This window comes from Papio anubis, chromosome X, assembly GCF_008728515.1.
Source record: "Papio anubis isolate 15944 chromosome X, Panubis1.0, whole genome shotgun sequence".
NCBI lineage: Eukaryota > Metazoa > Chordata > Mammalia > Primates > Cercopithecidae > Papio > Papio anubis.
This window is the reverse complement of record NC_044996.1, coordinates 18,057,795-18,072,586: the sequence shown is the minus strand read 5'-3', so window position 1 is coordinate 18,072,586 and position 14,792 is coordinate 18,057,795. Positions and strand designations below refer to the sequence as shown.

The following is a 14,792-nucleotide window of genomic DNA, read 5'->3' as shown; positions in this document are numbered from 1 at the left end:
TCTTTTTACTGAATATTCATTAGATGTTTCCTCAACTTCAGATGCAGAAGGTTAAATTGATCATACCACTCAGTTTATCATACATATAAAAACTCTCCTCCCATTTTTTCCCTTCATTCACAAACACTATTCCCCTCACAGATGCCATTCTAATATGCATAATAAATGTCATTAAATATCCATGTTCTCTCATACTGTATGTAATGCGCTTTTCTGTGCAGAAAAGAGGTTCAGGTTGTCCATTGCACAAGAGCCTTAAAAGCAATGCTATTCACAATCACAGATATTTTAATATTTTTACAATTCAAAGACTCTAAGTTTAAGAACTCAGGGATTTCAGATTGGTGATTTCAATATGACTGTACACGATCAATTCAACATCCTATTTTCTCAGTTCTTTGACGAACAGCGAGTTTGGTGAGTATCAGGAGCTCAGTGTTTGGCATGTCATCACAATTGAAAAGTCTATTTATCATCCAAGTACAGGTTCTCTTTAAAGCATTGAAAGAAGTTAGAAATTATTTGACAAAAACTGAATGTACTATTTAAGAAAAATTTATTAATAATGCTAAACAAATTGTAGGGTCTCTTAAAATTGACACCAACTTCTCCAATATAGAAACACTAGAAAAAGGCAAAAGACAATTCATTTCAACTGTATATCTGAGCCCATATATGATCTATATAACCCCATAGAGCCAATCTATGATCAATTTCAAATTCAAATTTTAAAATACTATATAAATTCCTTATAAATTCTGGATATTAGACTTTTGACATGTGCATAGTTTGCAAATATGTTCTGTCATTCTGTAGGTTGTCTGTTTACCCTGTTGATAGTTTCTTTTGCTGTGCAGAGGTTCATTAGTTTAATTAGATCTCACTTGTGAATTTTTGTTTTTGTTGCAATTACTTTTGAAGTTTTCACCATGAAATTTTTGCCAGGGCCTATGTTGAAAATGGTATTCTGTTGGGTACTATATTCATTACCTGGGGTAATAATCTGTATACCAAACACCTGTGACATGCAATTTACCTATGTAACAAACCTACACATGCACTCGCTGAACCTATTATTAAAATAGAAGTTGGAAAAAGAAAAAAAATCGTTCCTATCATGTCGGGGTCAATGGGCATTTTGGGCAATTGCGGTGTCTCACGCCTGTAATCCCAGCACTTTGGGAGACCAAGGCAGGCAGATCACCTGAGGTCAGGAGTTCAAGACCAGCCTGGTCAACATGGTGAAATGCCGTCTCTACTAAAAATACAAAACTTATCTGGGCATGGTGGCCCATGCCCGTAATCCCAGCTACTTGGGAGGCTGAGGCAGGAGAATCACTTGAACCCGGGAGGCAGAGGTTGCAGTGAGCCAAGATCACGTGCCACTGCACTCTGGCCTAGGCCACAGAGCAAGGCTCCGTCTCAAAAGAAAAAGAAGCATTGTATAAAATATCATATTTAGCTCTTTTCTGGCTGAAACCATAGGGTATCGAAGAGAAGTTTCCTGCTGTTCCAGAAACCCTTAAGAAAAAGTGGAGGAATTTCGCAGAGCCTGAGAAAGAAGTTTGCTCAAAAGATGCTTTGAAAGGCAAGGAGGAAGTTTTTGTATGAAAAAAATGAAGCACTGTCACAAAGAATATAGATAAATGTACAGAGCTGAAATCAAAATAGCTAGGATGGCAAGAAAAGCTGGCAACTTTCTATGTACCCACAAACCCAAATTGGCATTTATCATCAGGATCAGAGGTAGCAATGCTCTGAGCCCAAAGGTCCGAAAGGTGTTGCAGCTTCTTCACTTTCTTCAATGGAACCTTTGAGAAGCTCAACAAGGATTCAATTAACAAGTTGATGATTGTAAAACCATATATTGCATGGGGGTACCCAAAGCTGAAGTCAGTAAATGACCTAATCTACAAGCGTGGTTATGGAAAAATCAATGAGAAATGAGTTGCCTTAAGTTGCTCATCAGCTTAAGGAGATTTGGGGCTGAGACGATGGGGTTTTCTAAATATACAATCATGTCATCTGCAAACAGGGACAATTTGACTTCTTCTCTTCCTAATTGAATACCCTTTATTTCTTTCTCTTGCCTGATTGTCCTAGCCAGAACTTCCAACACTATGTTGAATAGGAGTAGTGAGAGAGGGCATCTCTGTCTTATGTCAGTTTTCAAAGGGAATGCTTCCAGTTTTTGCCCATTCAGTATGATATTGTCTGTGGGTTTGTCATAAATAGCCCTTACTATTTTGAGATACGTTCCATTAATACCGAATTTATTAAGAGTTTTTAGCATGAAGGGCTGTTGAATTTTGTCAAAGGCCTTTTCTGCATCTATTGAGATAATCATGTGGTTTTTGTCTTTGGTTCTGTTTACATGCTGGATTACGTTTATTGATTTGCGTATGTTGAACCAGCCTTGCATCCCAGGGATGAAGCCCACTTGATCATGGTGGATAAGCTTTTTGATGTGCTGCTGGATTTGGTTTGCCAGTATTTTATTGAGGATTTTTGCATCGATGTTCATCAGGGATATTGGTCTAAAATTATCTTTTTTTGTTGCGTCTCTGCCAGGCTTTGGTAACAGGATGATGTTGGCCTCGTAAAATGAGTTAGGGAGGATTCCCTCTTTTTCTATCAATTGGAATAGTTTCAGAAGGAACGGTACCAGCTCCTCCTTGTACCTCTGATAGAATTCGGCTGTGAATCTGTCTGGTCCTGGACTTTTTTTGGTTGGTAGGCTATTAATTATTGCCTCAATTTCAGAGCCTGCTATTGGTCTATTCAGGGATTCAACTTCTTTCTGGTTTAGTCTTGGGAGAGTGTATGTGTCCAGGAATTTATCCATTTCTTCTAGGTTTTCGAGTTTATTTGCGTAGAGGTGTTTATAGTATTCTCTGATGGTAGTTTGTATTTCTGTGGGGTCGGTGGTGATATCCCCTTTATCATTTTTTTATTGCATCTATTTGATTCTTCTCTCTTTTATTCTTTATTAGTCTTGCTAGAGGTCTATCAATTTTGTTGATCTTTTCAAAAAACTAGCTCCTGGATTCATTTATTTTTTGAAGGGTTTTTTGTGTCTCTGTCTCCTTCAGTTCTGCTCTGATCTTAGTTATTTCTTGCCTTCTGCTAGCTTTTGAATGTGTTTGCTCTTGCTTCTCTAGTTCTTTTAATTGTGATGTTAGGGTGTCAATTTTAGATCTTTCCTGCTTTCTCTTGTGTGCATTTAGTGCTATAAATTTCCCTCTACACACTGCTTTAAATGTGTCCCAGAGATTCTGGTATATTGTATCTTTGTTCTCATTGGTTTCAAAGAACATCTTTATTTCTGCCTTCATTTCATTATGTACCCAGTAGTCATTCAGGAGCAGGTTGTTCAGTTTCCATGTAGTTAAGTGGTTTTGATTGAGTTTCTTAGTCCTGAGTTCTAGTTTGATTGCACTGTGGTCTGAGAGACAGTTTGTTATAATTTCTGTTCTTTTACATATGTTGAGGAGTGCTTTACTTCCAACTATGTAGTCAATTTTGGAATAAGTGCTATGTGGTGCTGAGAAGAATGCATATTCTGTTGATTTGGAGTGAAGAGTTCTGTAGATGTCTATTAGGTCCGCTTAGTGCAGAGTTGAGTTCAATTCAATTGCTTCAAAAAGTATAAAATACCTAGGAATCCAACTTACCAGGGATATGAAGGACCTCTTCAAGCAGAACTACAAACCACTGCTCAGTGAAATAAAAGAGGACACAAACAAATGGAAGAACATACCATGCTCATGAATAGGAAGAATCAATATCATGAAAATGGCCATGCTGCCCAAGGTAATTTATAGATTCAATGCCATCCCCATTAAGCTACCAATGACTTTCTTCACAGAATTGGAAAAAAACTGCTTTAAAGTTCATATGGAACCAAAAAAGAGCCCGCATTGCCAAGACAATCCTAGGGCAAAAGAACAAACCTGGAGGCATCACACTACCTGACTTCAAACTATACTACAAGGCTACAGTAACCAAAACAGCATGGTACTGGTACCAAAACAGAGATATAGACCAATGGAACAGAACAGAGCCCTCAGAAATAATACCACACATCTACAGCCATATGATCTTTGACAAACCTGACAAAAACAAGAAATGGGGAAAGGATTCCCTGTTTAATAAATGGTGCTGGGAAAATTTGGCTAGCCATAAGTAGAAAGCTGAAACTGGATCCTTTCCTTACTCTTTATACGAAAATTAATTCAAGATGGATTAGAGACTTAAATGTTAGAGCTAAAACCATAAAAACCCTAGAAGAAAACCTAGGGAATACCATTCAGGACATAGGCATGGGCAAGGACTTCATGTCTAAAACACCAAAAGCAATGGCAACAGAAGCCAAAACTGATAAATGGGATCTAGTTAAACTAAAGAGCATCTGCACAGCAAAAGAAACTACCATCAGAGTGAACAGGCAACCTACAGAATGGGAGAAAATTTTTGCAATCTACTCATCTGACAAAGGGCTAATATCCAGAACCTACAAAGAACTCAAACAAATTTACAAGAAAAAAACAAACAACCCCACCAAAAAGTGGGCAAAGGATATGAACAGACACTTCTCAAAAGAAGACATTCATACAGCCAACAGACACATGAAAAAATGCTCATCATCACTGGCCATCAGAGAAATGCAAATCAAAACCACAATGAGATACCATCTCACACCAGTTAGAATGGCAATCATTAAAAAGTCAGGAAACAACAGGTGCTGGAGAGGATGTGGAGAAATAGGAACACTTTTACACTGTTGGTGGGACTGTAAACTAGTTCAACCATTGTGGAAAACAGTATAGCCATTCCTCAAGGATCTAGAACTAGAAATACCATTTGACCCCGCCATCCCATTACTGGGTATATACCCAGAGGTATAAGTCATGCTGCTATAAAGACACATGCACACGTATGTTTATTGCAGCACTATTCAGGATAGCAAAGACTTGGAATCAACCCAAATGTCGATCAGTGAGAGACTGGATTACGAAAATGTTGCACATATACACCATGGAATACTATGCAGCCATAAAAAAGGATGAGTTCGTGTCCTTTGTAGGGACATGGATGCAGCTGGAAACCATCATTCTCAGCAAACTATCGCAAGAACAGAAAACCAAACACCACATGTTCTCACTCATAGGTGGGAATTGAACAATGAGATCACTTGGACACAGGAAGGGGAACATCACACACTGGGGCCTATTGTGGGGAGGGGGAGGGGGAAGGGCTAGCAGATATACATTAGGAGATATACCTAATGTAAATGACAAGTTAATGGGTGCAGCACAGCAACATAGCACGTGTATACATATGTAACAAACCTGCACATTGTACACATGTACCCTAGAACTTAGAGTATAATAAAAATAAATAAATAAATAAAAATAAAATGTGGCACAAAATTAAAAAAAAAAAAAGACAAAAGCTCCTTTTATAAACTGATGCTTGGGGTTCCAAAAAAAAGAAATGAAATGAGTTGCCTTGACAGATAACACTTTGATTGCTCGATCTCTTGGTAAATACAGTATCATCTGCAGGGATGATCTTGTTAATGAGATCTATACTGTTGGAAAAATGCTTCAAAGAAACAAATAACTTCATGTGGCCCTTCAAATTATCCTCTCCACGAGGTGGAATGAAGAAAAAGACCTCCCATTTTGTAGAAGGTGGAGATGCTGGCAACAGGGAGGACCAGATCAGCAGGCTTCTTAGAAGAATGAACTAAGGTGTCTACTGTGATTATTTTTTTAATCTGGTCAGTTAACAAACAGTACGTGCTTTCAAATTGAAATAGATAAGTAAATAAAATGTCATATTTAAAGGAAAAATTTAAAATAAAGATTATAATGGCTGTATTCATTTCCTATGACTGCTATAACAAGTTACCACAAATTCAGTGGCTTAAAACAACAGAAATGTATTCACTCACAGTCTCCTGGAAGCCAGAAGTCTGAAATCAAGCTGTCAGTAGGGCCATGCTTCCTTCAGAGATTTCAGGAAAGAATCCATTCCTTGCTTCTTCCAGCTTCTGGTGGCTGCTGGCATTCCTTGGCTTGTAGCCACAATCTGTGTCTGTCTTCACAGTACCTCCTCTGTGTGTCTGTAGTCTCCCCACTGCCTCTTCCTTATAAAGACACTTGTGATGGCATTATGTCCCACTTGGACAATCCAGGATAACCTCCTAAGCCCAAGATCCTCAACTTGGGCTGGGCATGGTGCCTCATGCTTGTAATCCCAGCACTTTGGGAGGTGAAGGCAGGCAGACTGCTTGAGCCCTGGAGTTCAAAACCAGTCTGGGCAACACGGTGAAACCCTGTCTCTACCAAAAATACAAAAAATTAGCCAGGCAAGGTGGCAGGCACCTGTGGTCCCAGCTACTCGGGAGGTTGAGGTGGGAGAATCACCTGAGCCCAGGACGTGGAGGTTGCAGTGAGCTGAGATTGTGCCACTGCACTCCAGCCTGAGCAACAGAGCAAGACCCTCTCTCGGGGGGAAAAAAAAAATCCTCAACTTAATTACATCTGCAAAAATCTGCTTCCCAAATAAAGTTACATTTACAGGTTCCAGGAATTAGGAACTGATGTATTTGGGGGACCATTATTCAGCCAAGTATAATTACCTTTACAGTGTTCTAAAAAACATATAAAACTTAATTATTATAAAATAATAATATAAACCAATAATAAAATTAACAAATACATCTACAAAAATTTTACGATTGAAATGACTGATGAAAATATATATGGAGTGTGATACTGATGATTTTTAATGTGTGAGGAACTAAAATCTGAAACTAAAAAGTTGATTACTAAAATCTAGTAAGACTCTAGGCCAGACGTGACTTGTGCCTGTAATCCCAGCACTTTAGGAGGCCGAGGCAGGAGGCTCACTTAAACCCAGGAGTTTGACACAAGCCTGGGCAACATAGGGAGACCCTGCCTCTACAAACCGAAAAATTAAAAATCAGCCAGATGTGATGGCACATACCTGTGGTCTCAGCTGCTTGGGGGACTGAGGTGGGAGGATTGCTTGAGCCCAGGAGGTTGAGGCTGTGGTGAGCCCTGTTCGTGCCACTGCACTCCAGCCTGGGTGCACAGCAAGACTCTGTCTTAAAAAATAAAAAATAAAAAAAACGATTAAGACTCTTGTTGAAGTGCTGCAACATATTTGCAGCAATAATTTGTCAGTACATTTCCAAATAGCTCATGAGCTCTCAGGATATATTAATTTTGTCAACAATGACCACCATTAAAGAATGTAGCTTCCCAAAATTAAAATTTATTAAGAACTACTTAATATGTACAGTGTTAAAAGAAAGACTGTCATGTATAGTGACAAGCAAGCAAGCATTGAAACCGCCATAAAGAATTTTGTTTTGATAAAAGCAAGATGTGAAATTATTTTATAATAAATTATTATATCCTGGTGGCTTTGAGTTGCTAATTGTGATTAAATTTTGGGATTGTCTGTACTTTTGTGTTCAATATTTGATTTGTACAATTTATACAAAATGAGTATGTGGGTTTTGTAACCACTCTTACTGGAAATAAATAGAATATTAATTATTTTCTTCTACTTGAGGAAGAGATAGGGCTTTTTGTTTGTATTGTTTTATTTTCACACAGGAATAATATGGCATAGCAGTGGTTCTGTTTGAAACAGATTTTTCATTTGGCTTCCATGACTCCACACAGTTTTCCTTTGGCCTCCTTGGTTTCTGTTTGTCTCTTTTGCCAGTTTCTCCTCTTCTTTCAGGTTATTAAATATGGGAGTGCTCTAGGACTCAGGCCCTGGGCAGCTTCAGTTTTCTATCTCCATTTACTCCCTGGGTGATTTCATCCAGCTTCATGGCAGTAAATCCCCAGCCCTGACCTCTACTTTGAACTCTAGACTCATATTTCCATTGCCCACTCACTATCTCCATTTGGATGATCTAATCTCAAACTCAATATGACCCAAATTGGGCACCTAACCTTTTCGCCCAATGCATGCATCAAGCCAGTTCTTCCTAAAGGAACTGAGAGGCAAGGAGGTTTGATTGATCCATGTGAATACTGAAATCATCAAGTCTAAAAACCTTGGAGTTGTGCTTCATTTCCTCTTACTTTGTATCCTCTTCCTTACACTTTGTATCAGGGCAACTAACAAGTCCTGTCAGTTCTACACAAGTCCAGAGCCAATGCTCCTCTCACCTCCTCCCCTGCTGCTACCCTGGCCTAAGCCACATTGTCTCTCACCGGGATCACTGCCAATAACTCCTCACCTGGGGTACCCAGTTCTATTCTTTCCTTTATGCAGTCTATTCTCTACACAGGAGCCAGAATAATTCTTTTAAAACACATATGAGGTAATCTCCTTCACCTGCTCTCAACTCTCCATCATATTTAGAATATGGAACTTTCCATCATATTTAGAATAGATCCATCATATTTAGAATAAAATTCAAAGGACTTAGATAGACTACTAGGCCCTACAATATCTGACCCTTGCCTACTTTCAAGTTTTCTTTTCTTTTTTTTTTTTTTTTCAACCTTTATTTTAAGTTCAAGGGTACATGTGCAGGTTTGTTATATAGTTAAGCTCGTGTCATGGGGGTTTGTTGTACAGATTATTTCATCACCCTGATATTAAGCTTAGTGCCTATTAGTTATTTTTTTCTGATCCTCTCCCTCCTCCTGCTCTCCATTCTCCACTAGGCCCCAGTATCTGTTGTTCCTCTCCATGTCTCCACATGTTCTCACCATTTAGCGCCCACTTATAAATGTAAACATGCAGTATTGGTTTTCTGTTTCTGCATTAGTTTCATAAGATGATGACATCCAGCTCCATCCATGCTCCTGCAAAGGACTTGATCTTGTTCCTTTTTATGGCTGCATAGTATTCCATGGTGTCTATGTACCACATTTTCTTTATCCAATCTGTCATTCATGGATGTTTAGATTGATTCCATGTCTTTGCTATTGTGAATAGTGCTACAGTGAACATACACGTGCATGTGTCTGTATGACAGAATGATTTCTATTCCTTCGGGTACATACCAGTAATGGGTTTGCTGGGTTGAATGGTAGTTCTGTTTTTAGCTCTTTGAGGAATTATCACACTGCTTTCCATAATGGCTGAACTAATTTACACTCCCACCAACAGTGTATAAGCACTTCCTTTTCTCTGCAACCTCGTCAGCATCTGTTATTTTTGGCTTTTTAATAATAGCCATTCTGAGTGGTGTGAGATGATATCTCATTGTAGTGTTCATTTGCATTTCCCTAATCATAAGTGATGTTGAGGTTTTTTTCATGTGTTTCTTGGCCGCATGTATGTCTTCTTTTGAAAAGTGTCTGTTCATGTACTTTGCCCACTTTTAAAGGAGGTTGTTTTTTCCTTGTAAATTTGTTTAAGTTCTTTATAGATGCTGGATATTAGACCTTTGTCAGATGCACAGTTTGCAAAAATGTTCTCCCATTCTGTAGGTTGTCTGTTTACTCTGTTGATAGTTTCTTTTGCTGTGCAGAAGCTCTTTAGTTTAATTAGATCCCATTTGTCAGTTTTTGCTTTTGTTGCAATTGCTTTTGGTATCTTCATCGTGAAATCTTTGCCCTTTCCTATGTCCAGAATGTCAAACCCTATTTTCTACTACAGTTCTCTTTGGTTGGTCTGTTCCAGACCCACTGGCCTCCTTGCATGCATGCAGGTCCCAACCTCAGGGCCTTTGCACTTTCTTTCCTTTTTTTTTTTTTTTTTTTTGAGACATAATCTTGCTCTGTCGCCTAGGCTGGAGTGTAGTGGCACAATTTCAGGTCACTGTAACCTCTGCCTCTCAGGCTCAAGCAATTCTGCCTCAGCCTCCCGAGTAGCTGGGATTACAGGTTCTCACCACGCCTGGCTAATTTTTTTGTATTTTTAGTAGAGACGGGGTTTCACCATGTTGGCCAGACTGGTCTCGAACTCCCAACCTCAGGTAATCTGCCCGCCTCGGCCTCCCAAAGTGCTGGGATTACAGGTGTGAGCCACCACACCTGGCCTGCACTTGCTTTTCTTTCTGTTCATAAAATATTATTTCTTCCAAAAGCCTTCTTTTTGACCATACTATTGAAAATCCACCATCACTCCTTCTCTCTTTTTTTAACATCATTATAGCATTTATCACTAACCTGATATTACATTACATATTTAATTGTTTATTTGTTAGTAGCTCCCACTATAAAGTAAGTTTCATGTTAGCTAGGGCTTTGTTTTGTTTACTGCTATACCCTCAGTGTCAAAAAATGCCTAGCACATAAAAGGCATTCAATAAAAGCTTGTTGAATGAATGATAAATGCCAAAATGTCCATGACCTCCTCTATGTTAGTGCTATTGTGGGTGTATTAGGAAATTGTGGGAGACTTTTTCTTTTTAAATTATGTATTTCAGTAGCATTTCATTTTATACAGTAAGAATGTATTGAATTTTTAACCCAAACAAAACAATCGTAAGATGATACATTCCTGTATGACATGAAAAAGAGAAAAAGGTCATAACATAGACACTATTTTAGTGTCTGAGTGTGTATAGAAAAACTTCTGAAAAGACATACATCAAAATGTTAATAGTTATGAACTGCTGATATGACCAACAACATGGATTAATCTCATGGATATAATTTTGAACAAAAGAGGACAGACATAAAAGAGTAAATACTGTATAATTCCACGCAGATATAGTTCAAAAACTGGTAAAACTAATCCACGATGATACAAATCAGAATAGTGATTCTTTCTGGTAGATGGTATAGACTGTGGAGGGGCATGAGGCACTGTCTGTGTTGATGGCAGCATTCTGGGTGATGAGTACACAAGTCTATTTATATGTAAAAATTCATTAAGATTTACAGTATGCAAGTTATCCTTTAATAAAAAAAATAAAAGCCAGGTGCGGTGGCTCACGCCTATAATCCCAGCACTTTGGAAGGCCGAGGTGGGTGGATCACGAGGTCAGGAGATTGAGACCATCCTGGCCAATATGGTGAAACCCATCTCTACTAAAATTACAAAAAAATTAGCCAGGCATGATGGTGTACACCTGTAATCCCAGCTACTCAGGAGGCTGAGGCAAGTGATTCTCTTGAACCTGGGAGGAGGAGGTTGCAATGAGCCGAGATCACGCCACTGCACTCCAGCCTCGACGACATACCAAGACCGTGTCTCAAAAAAAAAAAAAAAAAAAAAAAAAAAAATTAGGAGGAATACTAGAGCAAGTTCATGGGACATGCATTCTTTCTCCCTTTCACACACACACTCTCTCTCTTTCTTCATTTCAAGTTATGAGTACAGATAAGGCATTCACTTTAGCTCCTTCTACTTTCTTCCTTTACCCAGGTAACCACTACTGTGAGGTTGAGGTGTATTCTAACAGCAGGTTTTATATTTGTATTTGAAAAAAATGAAATATAATTTACATTTAGCAGAATTCACAGATCTGAAAGTACAGTTCAACCAGTTTTTACAAATGCACTCACTCAGGTAACTCAAATCAAGATATGCACTTTTCCATCACCCCAGAGAGTTCCTTCATGCCCTGTCCCAATTAATCCCATGTCCTCCTGACTGAAGTAACCACTGATCTGATTTCTATCACTATAGGTTAGTCTTTCCTATTCCATAACAACAGATAAATGGGAATTTATAGTATGTACTTCTTTTTACCTGACCTCTTTCATTCAACCTGATAGTTTTGAAATTCATCCATGTTGCATACATCAGTAGTTATTCATTTTTATCGGTGAGTAGTATTTGACTGTATGAATATACCATAGTTTATATATTCTTCTGGTGAGGGACATCTGCTCTGTTTCTAGCTTGGGGCTCTTATGAATAAAGCTGCTATGATTGTCCTTATACAAGACTTTTTGTAAACTTAAGCTTTCATTTCTATGAAATACATACCTAGAAGTAGGATTGCTGTGCTGTAAAATATATACATGTCTAACTTTTTAAGAAACTGTCAAACAGTTTTCCTAAGTGATTGTATCATTTTATACTCCTATTGGCATATATGAAAATTTAAGTTGTTTTACATCTTTGCCAACATTTGGTGTTATCATTCTTTTGGCTTTTAGCTATTCTTGTGTGTAGTGATATTTCATAGTAGTTGTAATTTTAATCTCTCTGTTGGCTAACAACATCGAGCACCTTTTCATGTGTTTATTGGCCATTCACATATCTTCTTTCAGAAATGCGTTTAAATGCTTTGCCCTTTTTTAAAAGTTGGTTTCTGTTTATATTATTGAGTTAGGAGTTCTTCATCCATTTTGAATACAAAACTTTTGTCAGGTGCATTGTAGTGTAGATATTTCTCCCAGTGAGCTAAATATTAAGATAATTGAACTCATGGAGATAGAGTAGGATAGTTACCAAAGGCTAGGACAGGAGTTGGAGGGGGAAGGGGAGATGGTTAATGAATACAGAAAAATAGTTTGAAAGAATGAATAAGACCTAGTATTTGCTAGCACAACAGAATGACTATAGTAAAAAATAATTTAATAGTTCACTTTAAAATAACTAAAAGAGGCTTGGTGCAGTGGCTTATGCCTGTAATCTCAGCACATTGGGAGGCCAAGGTGGGAGGATTGCTTTAGCCCAGGAGTTCAAGACCAGTCTGGGCATAGGGAGACCCTGTCTCTACAAAAATAAAATTTAGCTGGGTGTAATAGCACACGCCTGTAGCCTCAGCTACTTGAGAGGCTGAGGTGGGAGGATCGCTTGGACCCAGGAGGTCAAGGCTGCTGTGAACCATGATCACACCACTGCACTACAGCCTGGGCGACAGAGTGAGATCCTGTCTCAAAATAATAATAACTTTAAAAGTATAATTGGATTATTTGAAACACAAATGATAAATATTTGAGGTGATGAATACCCTGTTTACCCTGATGTGATTAACATGTGTTACATGCCTGTATCAAAATATCTCAGGTAACTCACAAATATATATACCAACTATGTACCCACAAAAATTAAAAACTAAAATTAAAAAACATATATTTCTCCCAGTGTTTGGCTTGCTTATTTAAGGTATCTTTTCATGAGCATTCATTTTTCCATTTTGATGAAGTCCAATTTATCCATTATTTTTCTTTGCAATTAGTGTATCGTGTGTCCTCTAAGTAGTCATTGACTATCCCAAGGTCATACAGAAATTCTTCCGTTTTCGGCCTTGTGCGATGGCTCACGCCTGTAATCCCAACACTTTGGGAGGCTGAGGTGGGTGGATCACTTGAGGTCAGGAGTTTGAGAACAGCCTGGCCAACATGGTGAAACCTCATCTCTATCCAAAATATAAAAATTAGCCAGGTGTGGTGGCACATACCTGTAATCCCAGCTATGCGGGAGGCTGAGGCAGGAGAATTGCTTAAACCCAGTAGGTGGAGGTTGCAGTGAGCCGAGATCTTGCCACTGCACTCCAGCCTGGGCAACAGAGTGAGACTCTGTCTCAAAAAAAAAAAAAGAAAGAAGAAAGAAAGAAAAGAAAGAAAAGAAAAGAAAAGAAAGAAAATTCTCCCATTTTCTTCCAGAGCATTATAGCTTTAGTTTTTCCTTTAAGTGTGTAATCTCTCTCAAATTTATTTTGTGTATTGTATTGAGTAGAGATGTCAAAGATCTAGTTTAACTTCCATATAAATATGCAGTTTTTCAAGTACCCTCCATTAAACTGACTTTCCTTTCCCCTGTCGAATTGCTCTGGGTTGCACACATTCTTAATTTCACTAGGCACTGCCAGATTGCTCATCAGAATGGCTGCACAGGTTTAACCTCACACTAGCAGAATCCAAGGATTTGCTCTCATCCTCTCATATTTTCACAACCACTTGATCATTAAACTTACTTTTGACAATGTGATGGGTCCAGACTTATATCTCATTGTTGTTTTCATTTGCATTTCTCTGATTACTTGTGAGGTAGAGCATCTCTTCATACACGTTTAGTCATTTTGGTTTCCCCTTACGTGATTTGCTTATTCAAGTGCTTTGCCCATTTTTCTTTCTTTTTATTGGGACAAAGTATTGCACTGTGACACAGGCTGGAGTGCAGTGGTGTGATCTCAGCTCACTGCAACCTCTGCCTCCTAGGTTCACGTGATTCTCTGGCCTCAGCCTCCTGAGTAGCTGGGATTATAAGCATCCACCACCACACCCAGCTAATTTTTGCATTTTTAGTAGAGACGAGTTTTTGCCATGTTGGCCAGGCTGGTCTCAAACTCCTGACCTCAAGTGATCCACCCATCTCAGACTCCCAAAATGCTGGGATTACAGGAATGAGCCACTGCACCTGGCCTTGTGCCCATTTTTCTATGGTGTTGCCAGTCTTTTCAGGTAGTTTTTGAAGAATTCCTTTTAAATTTTGAATATTAAGTTTTTGTCAATTTTATACATTGAAAAGATCTTCTCTCAGCCTATCACCTGACTGTTAGTTTTATCTATGGTATCATTTTTTGGTTTTGGTTATTTAGGCAACTATAAACCTTAACAAGGCATTCACTGACTTCTATTTCTTGTTTCTTGTAGTTTCCTCTTACATTTATTTCTCTTTGTATCAATCAGTTTTCTTAGCTGCAAGCAAGAGGAGATGACTCTGGATGGTTAATTACAAAGGAAGTTCATTAGCTGGATATTGAGAAGGTCACATGATTGTTGAAAAGGCATGTGTCAATAGTTCATTCATTTTTATTGGTTAGTAGTATTCCATCATGGATGTACCACAGTTAATTGAACTATTCACCCATGAAAGGA

At 38.4% G+C, this 14,792-nt stretch overlaps 1 pseudogene; it reads left to right on the top strand.

Moving 5' to 3' along the window:
- Window positions 1–1,626: 1,626 nt before the first annotated feature.
- On the top strand, window positions 1,627–6,316 carry LOC116272058 (annotated as a pseudogene).
- The last annotated feature ends 8,476 nt before the right edge of the window (window positions 6,317–14,792 follow it).